Source organism: Sceloporus undulatus, chromosome 7 (assembly GCF_019175285.1).
Source record: "Sceloporus undulatus isolate JIND9_A2432 ecotype Alabama chromosome 7, SceUnd_v1.1, whole genome shotgun sequence".
NCBI lineage: Eukaryota > Metazoa > Chordata > Lepidosauria > Squamata > Phrynosomatidae > Sceloporus > Sceloporus undulatus.
The window spans coordinates 10,842,322-10,859,525 of NC_056528.1; the positions used below are offsets into that span (position 1 = coordinate 10,842,322).

General features: G+C 45.8%; 1 protein-coding gene across 2 annotated transcripts in view; it reads right to left on the bottom strand.

Moving 5' to 3' along the window:
* CAMTA1 (calmodulin binding transcription activator 1) overlaps positions 1–17,204 on the bottom strand; it is a 313,956-nt gene that overhangs the window by 240,930 nt on the left and 55,822 nt on the right. The window contains exon 1 of one of the 2 annotated variants that reach the window (XM_042479073.1): positions 9,409–9,476. The exons of the other annotated variant lie outside the window; for it this stretch is intronic. The gene's annotated coding sequence lies outside the window, so the exon portion shown is untranslated. Of the gene's footprint in view, positions 1–9,408; positions 9,477–17,204 lie in introns of those variants that run through there. 2 annotated transcript variants of the gene reach the window in all.

The following is a 17,204-nucleotide window of genomic DNA, read 5'->3' on the forward strand; positions in this document are numbered from 1 at the left end:
TGTTGCCTAATAAACCCTTTGCATCCCAACAGGTCTACTCTAGCTTGGATTACAACTGGATTTAGTGCTACAGAACAGTAAGAAACCCGTAGCCATCCAGACGTTGCTGGATGATACACCAAGCATGCTTCATCATTGGCTACACTGGCTGTGGCTGCTGGGAATTGTAGTCTTTAAGACCAGTAGTATTGGAAGACAATTCCACCACTCCTCCCAGTCCATCCCACAGGCCCCACAGCTAAAAAGCCATGGAGAGGTGGCCATTCAACCTCCAACAACGTCGGGTAACAGAAATGTATGCGTAAGTAACAATGTGCTTTTGTTTATGTAATAAATGCTGTTGTCTATGAACACACACACAATTAAAAAACCACCACCTCACTTGTCAACATGGTGCAAAACAAGTCTTGAACTGTGAGTAGTCTTCAAACCCTGCACCGTTTTTGGGTACCTTTTCACAGCAGGATGAAAACTGCTCAGCTTATGCATCGTTCCTGTGCAGAAATTGTATTTTCGCACGCACCGGCATGAAGCTGTGTTTCCCACAACAATGTATTTGTGTGTGAAAAACAAGGAGTTGTGGGGTATATTCTTTCTGTCCCTGACTTGTAGTGAGGGTTTGTCATAATTTGCAGAGAACTTTCTATGGCCAGTTAAAACACCTCCAACTCTTCAAAAGAGACTTCCAATCTTCTCTGACATCCCAGAAGCGTTCGGACCTGAGATGCCAGAAATATGTAACCAGGTTGGTTTGAAAAGAGAGGGGTTTTTAAAAGACCCAAGCGAGGAGGGGGAAGGCGGTTGGCAAGACCCTCTCCCCTTTTTCTCCCAAGCATCTGGCCCAGGCATCTGCTAGAGCCTCCAAATGCAATTACATTATTCCCAAACGAGACACAAAAATATCTCGTTTCCAATAGTCTTGGTTTTAAGGCTCATACTTCACATCCACTGGGCATTTCTATGGTGCCAGGTCTCAGCGCTATGTACTTTATTAGAGCGGCGTGAATGTCATATTAATGACTCCTGAGCAACATGTTTACCCAGGAAAAGAAGCCCTCCCAGAATCCACTTCTGCAAACTTTAATGGCCTTCCCTTGGAAAAACAAAACACCCGAGGATGCCTCAAGGGACACCAAGTCCACCCAAAGCCAAAAACTGGGTTTCTGGCCAAATTCGACTGTTTGGCTCCTCAAAAGGTGCTGGAAAGAGATGATTTCCAAGAAGGATTGTGGGAATGGAGGGTGTCCTTGCTTTCTGGCATGAAACTCTTCCATTACTAATCCTAGGACTTGCGTGCCTGACCTTTCTCCATCCCTCCCTCACCAGAACCTAAAGAAAGCAGGTGTATTTATTTGATTTACTGATTTCAACATTGGGATGCAAGGCGGGTTGGATGGATGGGATGCCCCACTCCTTTCCCTGTCCATTAATGGGTTTTGCTTTTCCATTCTTCTAAATACACAAAATGAGCAACACTAAATACAGATTAACCTTGTATATAAAAAGAAAACAATTGTCTTTATCCCTTACTGATACAACAAGCTTACTTTTCTCTTAAACCTTTTTGCATACAGCAAAACCAGTAAGTACTACCTACTGCAGCTGTTGGGGCTAATATACATTCTCTTCCTAACAAAATACAGGTGAGTCTTTCATGGTGCAACCATTCTTAAAGAGACATACAACTTTACTATATCTAAACTATATCAGGCTACATTTCACTGTCCTCAGATATCAGCACACGCTTCATGACGTTATACAATGCAATGGCCAAAATATCCTCTACACTGCGATAATAATACCATGAAATGCATACTTTTATAACTGTCCAGAATTCAAATTTAACCCTAGAGCAAAAAGTGGCATTTAGCAAATGTCCAAACAATATAATTCTCAGATTGTACCTTATTTACAAAACAAACCTAATAAATCAAGACGTTCATTTAGCCCTTGAGGTTTTCTAGATGCTAATATATGTATTTATATATTTATGTATTTAGGTATATGTGTTTATATGTTTAGTTTACAGCAGAACTTTGGAAAAATTGGATTATATTGGACTTTTCATGACGATTTACAGCCTTTCTCTCTCTCTCTCTCTCTCTCTCTATATATATATATATATATATATATATATATACACACACACACACACCAAACTTATATAAAGGGATCTCCCTCTCCAAGAGGTTACCATAAAGAGATATTAATGTTATGAGAAAGAAATTTATGTTCTTTTTGCCACATTAAAAAAGAACACGCTAGGAGGCTTGGAGAGATGGGGAGGGAGAGATGGAGGGATGGAGAAATGAACGGCTTAGAAAGATTAATGGCCCCGCCAAGCCTTGGTGCAAAATCTGGCCTTTATGGAGGCTGCCTGGGTCTCTTTGGGGTTCCTTCTTCCTCCCACTTGTGTTGAATCAGGGCTGCTTGAAATGCCTCCAGACAGAGACGCCAACTCAACCTCCAAACGCCTACATGCTGTTTACTCACTTGGCTAATCCCAAATTATCACCGTTTCTGGGGATCTGGGTGGCTAGGAACAGATTTCTTTCTGCAAGTGGCACTAGGATGTTTTTCTTCTTCTTCTTTGGTGTAAATAAACAGACTGCTATTAAACATGAAAGAATCATGCTTCGGGGTTTTTTTGAGGTAGGAAAACATCTTCCAGGACTATAATGGAGGCAAAAATGAAATAAGGCGCATGCCAGTTGTAGCACCAACCATCCATCTGAACAGTTTGTCTCCTGGGAATGTCAACCTTCCTCCTCTCCAGCTCAGAGATGTGCTGCTCAAGCACAAGGAATCCTGAAGACCCGGGTTCGAATCCCCACTCAGCCAAGGAAACCCACTGGGTGGCTTTGGTTGAGTTTCACACTCTCTCAGCCTCAAAACCACACTGGCTGAGATTGAACCTCCATGTGGCACATAGTCCTTGTGCTGAATAGCAATTTTGCACAGCTGAAGGCATACCTAAATGTGCAACCAGAACCATGCATGCAACCATGAGCTGCTTGAACGTCTCTACTTCTGCAACCTTGGACTGAATGCAGACAAGCCACAGTGGCCAAAATGCCCCAAAGATGCAAATGGCCCCATTCCCAAACTTTTAATCTGTGCCACCTTCAGTGTTTGCAATGGGGAAAGTGCTGCATCCATCCATGCCTCCCTCCTTCCCTCCCTTGTGCACAAAGCCTTCTTCATTTGCCTTCTTGGTGGGAGAAACTGGGAGGAGGGGGGGAGCGTGGAGAGAAAGATTCTTGCACTGCCAGAGATAACAAAGATGTCATTAAAATAATAATTAAAAGACAAAAGGCTCCCCGCGTGCGGCGATAATAAACCGCCTTTTGGTGCACATCCGAGTCCCCTAATGATCGGCTCTGTGTGTCTTACAGGGTCAAATCAATGTCTTTCCACAAAAAGGGGGAAGAAGAAAAGGGAAAAATCAATTAAGGCCCATCCATTGTCCCTTCCAGGCGGGCGCATTGTTTGCGCTCCTCTCCTATCTCCCCGTTTGTCACTTGCAGTGTGCCCAAGATGGCAAACAAAAGCCAGGATGCCTCTGCCAAGGTCAGAGGAGCTCATTCCGGCACAATGGGGCTCCTTGGCTCCCCTCCCAGGCCCTTCGTTTGGAAGGAAGGAAGGAAGGAAGGAAGGAAGGAAGGAAGGAAGGGAAAGGAGGACAGACACTGGCTGTAGTGACCACACGGAAACCTCTTCTCTTTCTTATTATGTGGCGCCAGAGGCCCGGCGGAGATTTAAATCCTCAATTATTTTGCCCTCACATCCCAGGATGAAGAATTACCGGTCTTTTCTCCTTCCTGCAAAGGATGACAAATGTTTATGCACAGAATCTTCCCCATATTTGACCATCCTACAGTGCGTCAGGGAATACTTATGTGCAGAAAAAGACACATAAAATATAAAACACCTTCTGTGGAAAATGTGGGTTTTGCACCCCCCAAAAAAAGGTTACATGCTTCCCTGCACTGAAAGAGGATGCAAGAGTCGCAGCATTGCAGAGGAGCATCGTAGTGACCATGTGTTGTAGTTGCAAGCAGCAATCTGCCTTTCCTGACTCCTGTCTTGCACAGATCCCCATCCCTCTCCACAGACTCAATGGGTGGCATTTCTATGTAGAAACAAGAATTTCCCCCAGGGAGATTTGCAAAGAGGCAGAGTATGGCCCCACAACAGGTTGCGATAAATTGCATCCTTTCATCTCACAAGCAAGGGCTGATGGGTTCTGACAGCTGAAAGATGTGTGCAGGTATCTCTGTGACTGAACACAGCGTGACGCAGGACGCCTCCACCATCGCCTCCCCTGGTCCCCTGCTCCCATTAGGAACTAAGCGAAGGAAGCGAAGGAGTCCACAAGGCCCCGGGCGCAGGCATTCCCACCCGGCCCATTTCGGCATTCGCTCGGGGTCAGGCACCTACCATTTTGTCCTCATTTCAGACAATCAAAATGTAGGCACCGGATGAAGCCTCCTCTCCAGGTGAGCCATTGCACAGCCATGCGCTGACTGATGCTGCTGCTGGGCCTCTCCATGGAGAAGCACAAGAGGGAGAGAGCGCATGGCGATCATGGTCATTGGCACCTGTGGCTGATGGCTAAGGTATGCTTGCTTAATGACATTCTGTAGTTTCTTTTTTGTGACATCATTTTTGAAGCACCTCCAGGACTCCTCTCTTGTGACATCTGAAAGGTCCATCCCTAGAAATCTCAGGCTTTGGTCCAGAAATCTCAGGGCCTGGGATGGTCTTCACCTAGGGAACCTTTTCTAGGTGACCAGTTGTCCTATTTCTGCACAAGGGAGTGGGGCAAATGGGTTCTTTTGACAGTGCACAAGTGGCCATCCCTCTTCCTTGACCCACAGACTTTCACCGCAACTCCATGCACAGGCCATGATATGAGCCAAGCCTTTCCCTGGTGGCATCCTCTGGTGAGCGCCAGCATCCAGGCGGAGGGAGATTGGCTCCATTTAATTGGCTAACGGCAGCACAATAAAAGGCAATTAGATCATTTATGTTGAAAAATCTTGGCCTGTGATGTTCGCCTCCTCCAGAGCATCCCATTTACTGGGTCAAATGCACTTTAGTCAACTGAGCTGCTGTTTCCTTTCCTTTCTTTCTTGTTTTCTGTTTCTTTCTTTTTGCATTTCTTAACATTTGTTAAGACGATTAGTCTGAACACATCAAAGAGAAACAACCACAAGCCATTAAGTGATAAACAGGAGCCGATATTATTATTATTATTATTATTATTATTATTATTATTATTATTATTATTAGCAGCCAGGCCTTCCCTCTGCCAAGGAAGAAACCTACTTTCCACCAGAAGCGGGAGATCTCCGATGCTTTCAAATGCATTGGAGGAAAGGAGGAAAGAGAGACCCGGAAGAAGCAAAGCAACTCACGGTTGGCCCAGGCTGCATCCACATTGCAGAAACAATCTAGTTCGAGACCACTTTAGCTGCCAAGACTCAATGCTATGTAATGCTGGGATTGTCGTGGGACTCCTTGCCATTGTTTCTTATGGCAGGCAAAGACCTTTCCATTTGGGCAGGCCTTTAGCTCTTACCTTACTGTAACAGAAGCTGTCTTTTAAAGGTTCCTGTTATGCTTTCATGTCCCTTTTGCTAGGTTTTAATGCATTAAACTTTTTTAGCTTAGTCTTTTCCATGGAACTGTCTATTTTGTGGTTATTAAACTTTTGTATCACATAGGTTTGAGCTGCACTCTACCATGAGAAAGATAGGGTATAGATAGATAGATAGATAGATAGGTGGGTGGGTGGGTTACAGACCGCCAAAAGGAGGCGCCTCCTCAGCGCCTCACTTTGCTGCACAGCTGCGCCACAACATACAAATAGCGCGGTGCAGCTGCGCAGCGAAAAAGGAGCCCAAAAAAGCGGCTCCTTTTTGCGACGCCGCAAAGCGCCAAAGGCAGGGCTGCTATGTCGCAACTGTGCAGCTCCGTCTAGAAGCTGTGTAGCTGTGATGTGGCGGGTGCACGCGCTGTATGGACGGTGCTGCGCAATTGCGGCGCATGCATGACGTGCTCGGGTTACGGGACATGTGCATGCTCTGCCCCGAGGCAACCCTAGCACGTCGCGGAAGCGCTGCAAATGGCCTGTCTGTAACCCGCCATAGATAGATAGATAGATAGAGGGAATGCACTGCTACAGCACAGCAGCCTGAACTACTACTTCTTTTAATGCAAATGCAAATGTAAAATGCTGCCTTCCAGCCCAGATATCCCTTCCCTTCCCTTCTGCCTGCATCCATCTCTCTGCTTCTGCCTTTGCCAGGCCTGCTGCCTGCCTGCCCTCCAGGAAAGCCATTTATAGGCAGGCGAGAGAGACATGCGCTTCATAGGCAGCTGCCTCTGAAATGCCTTGGCAGTCCTCCTCCATCTCTGTGACGGTCAAGAGGCCAGCGTCAGCTTGCATGCCTCCAACAGAATCGGTCAGTCTATCCAAAATGTAACAAGCCAAAACAGGGAGATGCCTGGCCTCCCTGTCTCCGGCCTGTTGGGCCACCCTTGGAGTCTTTTCTCCACATACATGGCAATCATTTAACCGTGGGCGGCCTCTTAGGCATTCATTGAAACAACAAAGGGGGCAGTTATTGGGTTTTTGAGCCTACCTTCTCCTCCCCAAAACAACGCAGCTGGCCTCCTGTATGTAAACAGCAGCTCAAAATAAACCTTGCCAGCTGCAGCACATAAAAGCTGCCGGCTACACACTGCGCAGTGCCCTCATGCCCACGGACTGGAGCATCACTCCCAGAGAACCAGGAAAGAGAGATGGTCAAGCTGGACCGCATCCAGAGAAGGACGACCAAGACAGCAAAGGGACTGGAAACCCCCAATCCCCACAGAGGAAGACTTAGGGGGAAGATGGTTGCATTCATTTCCAGTGAATTTCATGCCAGCATCTGCACTAAGGAAAAGCAATCTCAGATGATGGAGCTGATTTATCAAAAAGTTTCATCCCTTTATGGCAGCGTCTTGGACAGCACCTTGGGCAATTTCTTAAGTTTGAAGGCTCATGGAAAGCTCCTTCATTTGGTGGATGGTCTCACCTCCTTAGAAAACTCCTTTGAAATTCAGAGTAGATTGACTGCCCCAATGACATGGGAACTCAAGGAAAGCCACCAAGATCTGGGTCTCCCCCATCTGCACTATGCTCTTTGGGGCAGCGATATTAGCATGAGATGTGATCCTTTTGCACAGGAGACCTTGCAGTTCATCTAAAAGATATTTTCATCTTGTTCCTTCATCTCCGAATGGCAATAGAGATCCTGACTGTATCGTGTGGCTATGATAGCTGACAAAAGTTATTTTTCATGATCTTTGCAGCCGCCTCAGAAAAGCAGAATGCTTTTCACAGAACATCCCCATTCAGCTTTGGGGAGCAATCCTTTTTGTCTGAATCCAGCCTCACATTTCAGGTGCATGGCTCCTTCATTTCATTTAAGCATTGCATAATCTTGCAGCCTTGCCAGCCTCATTCCTAACATTAGGCCAGGACCTTTGAATGCAGGAGAACCTTCCCAAAATCCAACCGATCCCCAAATAACATCATCATCATCATCATCATCATCATCATCATCATCATCATCAGGGTTTCCATCAATCAATCATGGCCATTTTTTATGTCTGCTAAGAGCTCTGTAGCTTTCTCAAGGCAAGCCAGCTTTTGCAAAGTTTGCAGGAGGCTATTTTGCTTTGGCAAGTTCAATTTCTGACAAAGCATTAAAAGAGGAGAAAGCGCAAAGCTGGCAGGAAGAGCGTCCCCAATATGGTCGCCTTGTCATTTTGGAAACCGGCAGCCAAGAACCAATGCAAAGTAGCAGCAGGAAAAAAAGGAAAGGAAAAGGAGAGAAGGCAGAGAGAAAGAGAGAAAGCTCAGGATCGAGATGTCCAGCAAGCTAAGCATTTTGGAGAAAGGGATTTTGAACTGTACAAAGTTTTCTGTTGTTTTACTGGACATTATTGCACACTAGTTCAAGTGCAATGTGGAATATCATTTCCTTAATAGGTTCTCCACAAAGTAGTTTGATAGTGCCAGTTTAGGCAGGTATACGCTTTTTGGCTTGGGTGAAAATTTGAACTCATACCACCATTTTGGCATTCTTTGTGTGTGTTTTTGTTTAAATGTTTACCACTTGAAAAAGAACCTCAGTGGTTTTGGAATGGATTTTGGTGAGTGGTTCTGGGAGGTCCACTTCTCCCCTCCACCCATTGGCAAAAGTGGGAAGGGGAAACTCTTAAGGGAGACCACCATCGTGAGTTGTTTCCCCCTTGGAGATGGAGAAAGAGTCACAGTGGTTGGCTGGCAGGTCTTCTGGAGACCCAGCCCTTCTTTTCAACTTCAAGCGGTTCAATCCTTCCAACCGGATCGGATGGGCAAAGCCCTGATCCAAGTGTGTTAAACCAGTGCCTGTAGGAACACCCTGCTTTTAATCCAGTGTAGAAACTGGGTTATATGGCAGTGTGCATGGCCCCCCAGTTTGTGCCAGGGATGAAGGAGGAAAAAGTGAAGCCCTTTCACTTGGGCAGCCCCTAACAGGTTGAGGATATTGTGGAACATCAGCTGCAAATGAAACTGTTAGCATGCATTTGCACTTGCAAGGTATGCAAGTTTGGCACTGCTTCATCCATCATGGAGTTCTGGGATTTGCAGTTTGGGAAGGAGGGTAAAGGAGGATTCATAGGATTCTTAACATTCTCTACTGAGTGCATTTCTGTATAGAGTCCCAAGGACATCCTCCCCAAACTACAAACCCCCAAGTCCCTACAATCTTGCAGATTTCCCACTCTGTGACCGCAGCTTATGAGGTTTGTTGGTGCAATGTTGCCGCCTCCCAGTTTCTTCTGCCTGAGGCTGGGTGTGTATACACACACACACACACACACACACACACACGGACATGCACCTGCACCTTCGTCTGACATTTACCTGCAGATCCCAGGCAAGCCTATGGAGGAGCCAGCACTGGGAGAGGCCGCTTTCATGGGTCAGAAGCTAAGAGATTCCTCCTTCCTCAGCAGAGGCACCCTCAGCCTTGAGACCCCTTTGCCCCCTTAGTCCTGCTCTTGATAATAATAATAATAATAAAATTTTATTTATACCCCGCCCTTCCAAATAGATCAGGGCGGCTTACAAAATGCACCTTAGTGCAACAGTGTACAGTGTTGCCCACCAACAAATCCTATTGCAGCCCAAATGCTGGACTTGGACTGCGGACGGCCGCACGAATTATCCCCCCTTTCAATTATTTCTCCCCCATCTCCTTTGTTGTTGTGGCTGAATGAAAGGCGCAAATAAATTAAAACTACATTTTAAAATGTGAGGGTTTTTTTTCTAATTGAGAAAGGATGCACCGAATAATGTCCTACCTAATTAGATGGAAGCAGGATTTTTATTATCAGCATCTGAAACCATCACTAATTGACTCATTTTGAGTCCCCTCTGCAGCAAGGAAAGGCAACCCAATCCACAGCGATAAGATAAGAGAGTGAGAGACACAAAGCGGCAAAGGCAACACGCAAACACACATGCACACCGCAACCATTACCTTGGAAACACAAAGCAAGCCAGGTGCGCAGTCTAGGGATAGAAAGAATATTTAGAACTCTTTGAAAGGGTGAAGAAAGATTGGTTTCCCAAATGGGGAGAAGAATGATCAAGGAGAAGAAGCTTCGCAGTTCAGGGCTTAGTCTTCCTGGAAAATGCTGGTCTTTTGCCACCAAAAAAATCCATGCATTTTCTGCACAGAAAACAGGTTTCTGGGGAAATGCATGTTTTTCGTGCAGAAAATAATACTTCTGTGTTGAAAATTCAAGAGATGAAAATGGGGACATGTGAGGCCAGTCCACATCACAGCAAGGTCAAGATGGCAAAAGTGACCAAGGAGAAGGAACAGGCAAGCTAGGAGAGGCTGCGGCTGTTTGCTTTTGCCTGAGCCTCCAGGGAAGGATGGGGTTCTGGCCCCTCATCTCCCCATTGCTAAGTTAAATGAGTGCAAACGACTTTTGCGTTTTGAACCCAGTTTGAAGTAAACAGAAGAGAAAGGGGGAAAAGAGAGAGAAGCTGGGACATTTTAAAAGCAGGATGACGAATTGGGACCCTTCCTGAAAAATCAAGACAACTGGAGGATAGGAGTTCCTCAACGTTGCAGAAGTCTTGAGCAGATATGGCAACCATGAAGGCCTCCAGATGTTGTGGAACTGCAAGTCCCACAAGCCCCATAAGCAGCAGAGCCAGTGGGACAGGATGCTAGATGTTGCAATCCAACAATATCCCTGTTCCATCTCAGACCTCCTCCATTGCAGCTGCTTCCCTCTGCTTTCCAGAGAAAAGTCAGAACTTCCTGAGGGTTCCTTCTGCGCTTCCCTTCATTGGCGCCGCGGGACGAGGAGCGAGCCTTCCGCACAGTGGGACATTTCCATTAATAACCAAGTCTTATTAAGTATCTGCTAAAAGGTCCGCACCGCTAATTTAGCTGGAAAAAATTGAACAGATTACTCTTACCGGTTTCAATTAAAATAACATGATGCCTTCAAACTGATACCTTAATTAGACATTAGAAAAATGACATTTAGGACTAGCTGGGGCTCCGATTAGCCACTTTGGAAGTCATCTGGCTGTGAAGACGCTTCCCGCATCAAGGCCTCAGGTGACCTTTCCGGAGCTCCAGAAATCCCCCCTCCTCAACTTTTGGTGCCCAAAGGAGTTACAAGACCCTTCCTCTCTTGGCTATGGAGGAGAGGCCAAGGGGATGATGGTTGTGATGATGACAAAGACACTGGGTCTCTATGCAGGTGTTTCTCCAAAGCAGGAATGGGAGGACCTACAAAGGGAGAAGGAACACATAGTCTTTCGAGACTCCCAAAAGTTATTGATGAGGAAGGACAGACAAGCTAGGAGAGGCTGCAACAATTTGCTTTTGCCGAGGGAAAGATTTCACTCCTTCCTCTGCTGAGTTAATGGAGCACAGACAACTTTTGCACTCAGTTTACAGCAAATGAAAGCAGCTGAAAACCAAAGAGAACGTTGGCGAAGAAGAGAGAAACTGAGACATTTTTAAAAACAGCTAAAAATGTGGGAACACAGAGGATTAATCAGGACAGTCCCTGAAAAATTGGGACAATGTTGGAGAGTATGATATCTGAATCTGTGGTGGGATACCAAGATGAGAAGAAGCAAAACTTGGCAGGACTTCTTGGCTGGATTGGTGCACAACTTGCAACAAATGACCCAAAACTTGGAAAAGTTACCTTCTGAGACTCCCCCAGCCCTACTGACAAAGTTACTTTTTAAAATACAACTCCTCAAAGCTGCCAGACCTTCAAGAAATTGCCTTTAGATTCCAGACCCAAAGTTTGGAAAGGAGAGGTGCCTTATTCCAAGAATGCACCAGCCAGAAAAAAAGGTAACTTTTCCAAGCTCTGCACTGCCCTGATGTATGCAGGTGCATGGACAGCACATTGCAAAGAATCCTTGGTATCTGGGAACACGAAGATGGCTGGAGAGATGGGAGCAATCCATCCACTGTTATTACCGGCTCACAATCTGTCGCTGAAGCGATTTGGCAAAGAAACTGCAGAATCACTTCCACTCTTAGAATCCCAGAGAAGAGAATGTATAATGCCTTTAAAGAAGAAGGAGAAAAACACAGAGACACCAATGCCACTTGGTTAGGCAGAAGGAACAACGGACTGCCAGGTAGGCCCTTCCTCGGCTCCGCAAGGAGCGCCTTCTGCTCCCAAGGGAAGGCGGGGAGGCGGCCACCTTGCGACCAGCCATCTGTTCCCCAAAATCGCATGCAAGATATCACACAATCGAGCGATTCCAAATTAGTCAAATCAAGATACTGCACCGGGGTTTGTAATTATCTTCTCTTTTTTTTAGTTGCTAATTTCACAATTTTAATTTACAGCTCAGCAATGTTATGTGTGTTGTTCAAAATAATCAGCTTGGCTTGCAAGAGAGAGCGCTATTATATTTTCAACACACCAAGGGGGGAAAAATTGTGCATGCACACGCACGTTCACACATGCACACACACATTGAAAAAAGTATGTTTGCTATGGAAGGTTGTCCATAGCGAGGATTGTGTTTCTGTTAAGAAACGCACCGATTTGGTTTGCAGGCATGCAGTCCAAATGGATGCATAATTTATTCGCGACTGAGATCCCATGGGTGCCTTAGACAAGTTCCCCTCTGGAGGTGGTTGGGCATTTTTGCCCATTGAAGACTCTCCGCCTTCAGTTGAAGACTGCAGAGGTGGACTGCCATTGCGCATTGCGCTTTGTAGACTGCCATGGACAGCGGTCCAAGGTTATATGTAGCAAAGTGAGGGAAGGGGATCCAGGTGCAAAAAGCCACTGGCCCTGATCCCCAATTCTATGCTTGACCAGAGCAAAAGCTTATTCCACAGACTCCCTTTCCATTCAAGGCTCTGGTGGCAGCCATTTTGCCTGAAATCTACTTTCAAGGAGGCCACTCACTCCCCAAGAAGTACGAGAAGAGAGGTTCCACATGTGACTTCACACATCCGCATAAAAACGTATTAAATAAATGAACATTAAAAACAATTAAATAAAAATTCTCTATGTGCGAGCAGCTTCACTGAGATGCCTTGATCCCAGGCATTTTTATATCCATTTGCTCCAGTAACAGGCATGATGCTCATGATACCAGAAACGTTGAAAGACCCATAGAGGTAAGGAAAAGCGACCTACATTCTTGACTGTTTCCTCCTTGCATGCAAAGAAGAATAATTTTAGGAGTTTCCTTCTTGTTGTGGGAGAAAACGAATCATACTCTTCTTCCCATATTCAGACTTTGTCGGGTGTTGCAAAGGAACTACACTGCAGAGAAAACATGTGGAGGGTTTCCCAGACGAAACCTCCTTGTTTTCAGTGTGGGAATCCTGATTTCCTGGGGAAGAAACCCATTTTCTGCACAGAAAACATGGTTTTCATGCAAAAATACCCACAAGTTTTTCTCTGCAAAATAAATCTTCCACAACATTTTAGGGCATCCAAAGTGCACAAAATTCTCATTGGCCCATTACTCTTCTTCTTCTTCTTCTTCTTCTTCTTCTTCTTCTTCTTCTTCTTCTTCTTCTTCTTCTTCTTCCCAACTTTGGGGAGCCTGTTTTTCAACCTAGAAATGAATAATGGCATTTTCCTCCTGTTCCAAGGAAAAACATCCCTGTAAACCTGGGCCCTGTTTGCAAGATGGCTGCCCCACAATCTCCAAGGGAGGACTGCTGGTGTCGCTTGGGGAACGCAGGAGGGTTTCGCGTTGCTCCGCTTTCTCTCTTTGTCCGGATCCCGTTTTGGGGGCCTGGGTTCAGCGTATCAAGGCTTCCTCCATTTCCCTTTATCTATAACCAGGCATCAGCAAACCTTTCTGCCAAAGAATTGTACAAGGATCATTAAAAGGAAAATGTCCGTGGTAATTGTTCTCTTCTTCCCCCCTCCATCTCCTCCCTGCTTTTCCTTTTTGCATATTCTTCCTTCCAATATCCCCGAAACATAATAATGCTCCGCATTTCTGAAGAACTGTCTTTTCAGCATGTTTTCGCATTACGCCTAATTTTGTACGAGTTTTTTCAGGCCCACATAACGACACAGTTCAATGCAAAAATCAGATATAAATCTGGCTTAAGAGACTCTCGGCAGGAATTCATTTAAAACTGTAAATGTTAAAAGATTCAGCCTCTGATTTATGGAAGAGAAAAATTCCTCTCTCCCTCCCTCTTCCAATCCCCCCCCCCCCAATTTCAAGCAGGGAATTAAAATGCTTTCGAAAAGAAAGATGCACATTAAATCAATGGCCAACTCAGGTTGCAAAAAGGAGATGCTGTGATCTATCCAGGCGGCAAAAGACGGAGGCTCTCGTTCCTTTACGGGGGTCAGGAGTGCTCCCCTTTCCTCCCACTGTTTCTCTTCCTTCTCACGCCCAAAACCCACCATTGCAACCAACCAAGACATTCAGATACTGGGATCCTGCCTTTGACCCGTCTGGCCAAGACCCAATGCTTAGCCTCAACTGCAGGAGACCCATTGGGATCAATGGAGCTTACCAAGAGGTTGGCCATCCCAGAGGCCATCAAGGGGATGGTTTTAGCTGGAAGTAACCATTGCATTGAAGTAGGGATATAACCATAGAGCTGGAAGGGACCACAAGGACCATTGGTTCAAAGCCCTGCCATGCAGGGATGCCCAGCAAAAGCGCTTCCAAGAGACTAAAGACCTCCAAACTAGGAGATCCACCACTCTCAAAGGTGATCCATAGTGCACTCTTGAGCAGCAGAAAACAAGCTCCCTCCATCTTCTATATAACATCCCTTCAGAGATTGCAAGACAGCGGTTTAATGTCTCTTCTCAGTCTTCTCTTCTCCTTCCTTGGAAGGCTCAGTTTCCAGATCTTTGATCATCATGGTCTCCCTTCTCTGGAAGCTCGTCTGTCTCCTTTGCGATTTGTGATGTCCAGAACTGGACACAGTATTGCTCCAGGACAGGTGTGACCAAAGCAGAATAGAACAGAAAGCCTATCTAGCATGCTTCGTTCCCTTGCTGAGAAGGGGCTTTCCTGACTCTCAAGCAATCCCATTGGAAGACACAGAGGCTGCATGCCACAAGGCTGCTGTGAGCAAGTGTTTGAATGAAAAAACACATGTGTTTTTTCTGTGCGGCGAACATGGTTTTATGTATAAATGTGCCTTCTGCACAGAAAACAGGCTCTTTTATACAAGACACAGGAAATATATTTTATGCACAGAAAGTGTGTCTCTTGCACAGATAAATCGCATGTCCTTCTATTACTTTCCCAGGCCAGAAGAAATGGAGGGGAAGAAATCTTTATAGTTTGGAGGAAGAATGAGAGAGAGAGAGAGCTCATTATAGAATCCAGGGATGATGTTGTTCCTCTTATCCCCATCAAGAGCCTCCATGGTCATCATCTCCTGGGGTCAGGGTTCGGATTGAGGCCTTTTGCTATTAAAAATAGCCCTTACTTGAATGGTCAAGGACTCCTTCAGGGTGACCCATGACTTTCACCTGTGATCGCCAACTCCTTATTCAAGCTCAAAACGACAAAGGTCCGGACCCTTTCCTCTCTTGGTGGCAGAGCTGCCACCTCCATAAACCCACATAAGCTCTTCTATGGCAAATGGTGATCCTTTCAGCTCTCTATGGAGGAATGCGCACATTTTTCGGGAAGAGAGGCAGCCAGGGAGAAAGCAGCCCCCTTTCAGGTCAGCTTTGGAAATGGTGGCTAACAACTCTGGGTTAATGTTCCTCTGCAACTCATCACCTCCGCAGCCAGCATGAAACCATCCCCTCTTTTGCAATTTCATGCAGGGCATAAAAGTGCAAATATTTTTGGCTCACGTAAGTAGCAAGCTATGAATATTAAAGACAGTTTCCCTTCCCCCAACCCCAATGATTCATCCTGTGCCTCTATTTTAAGCACTATTTTAAGGGATGCAACTTGGCCCCTCCTGGACCTTCATGTCTCTCGCTGGTTTTGGCTGGGAAAGAGTCCTTCTCTCTCCCAAAATATGCAATGGCCAAACTGCACGCTTACTGCACACACTTGTCCATTGCTCAAAAACCTGGAAATAAAAGCATGAGGCCTATTCTTAGTATCAGATGGAGTAAATCCATTGAATCAATGGGATTCCCATAAGTGTTGAGTCCATCTTTGGCAACTGAAACCATGGGTATGTTCTAGTGGTAACTGAGGCTGAAATGGTGTTAACATTTGGACCCTCTCCCTCCAAAAATGAATTAATAATGGAAAATTTCAGGAATGAATTGATCTTTCCATAGACTGACCATGATGGCCAAGAGATTGGCATTGCTCTCTGGGTATGTCTGTAGGAAATGAAAATAATAATAAATGGATATGATTGGAATAGAGCCAGTCTTGGGTAGAGGTCTGAGCATTGGACAATGACTCTGGAGACCAGGGTTCAAATCTCCGCTCAGCCATGGAAACCCCCTTGGGCAAAAGTCACACTCTCTCAGCCTCAGAAGAAGGCAAATCCGCCTCTGAACACACGTGCCATGGAAAGGCACACAACAACAACAACAGCAACAACAACAACGTTTTAAGTGTGCTAGTTGCATTATCCAGATTGCATTAAAAATCCCAGATCTTGCTCCTCTTCTTGATACTTTTATACTGGGTTAAAATAAATCGAGAAGCTGATCTAAAAGTCTCCGATTGTACCAGAAACCTTCTGGGATGAACAAAATGTGTATGGATCTCTAAAATAAAACCGGAAAGAAAAGAAACGCTATCTAGGAGTTGCTGGTCTTGGATGTGTTCCCACCGCAGTCTCTGCTGGAAATTGCAATCCAATGACGTCTGGAGGGCTGTTTATTTAGTGGCTACACTCCTCCACTTTGGCCATTGATAATGACAAATGCACTTCTCATTCCGGGGCATTCTCTGGAGCTGCGTCTGTTTGCTAAAAATGGATGGTTTTCCACAGCGGACAGTTTGCTGATGCAAAACAGAATTTGCATCCTATTCACTGCGGCAGGTCAATGTTGTGACAAGCCGCTCTGGGAGCCTGACAGCAGGGTCTTTGCGCGAGTGAGAGGCTGAGCAAGGGCACCGGCTGTGCCAGGCGATCGATGCCCAGAGGCCAGCAATGGATGCTGCGTTCCCAGAGCGGCCCAGTCTCCACGGCAGGTATCAAAACCCATGCAAAGGCGCCCGGAGAAGGGGCACTCCTGAATCCCCTGGCCTTCTTCTCGTCTCCAAGCTAAACATGCCCAGCTGCCTCAGCCATTCCTCATAAGATTCCCAGACCTTTGACCATCCTGGTCCCCTTCCTCTGGACACCTTCCAGCTTTCTATATGCACATAAAAAACAATATTGGCTACAGAGAGTGATGGCAGAATTCCTTCTGCCCCCTCCACATCCTTCTCTTAAAAGTCTCACTCACAGGATCCTTCTTTCTATGTCCTTGAATCCTTAAAGCTCTTGATATCTGAATGGTTTTGGAAACAAAAGATGGAGAGGAAAAGAGAAGCATTGCAAGGAATGCCTTTGCTCTCGCTGATTTCCATTGAAACCACAGATGCCAGAATGAACAACCTCAGGAACTGAAACGTACTTCTAAGAGTCACTGAAAAGGGACCCGTTTTTAAAAACGCTCTTCAT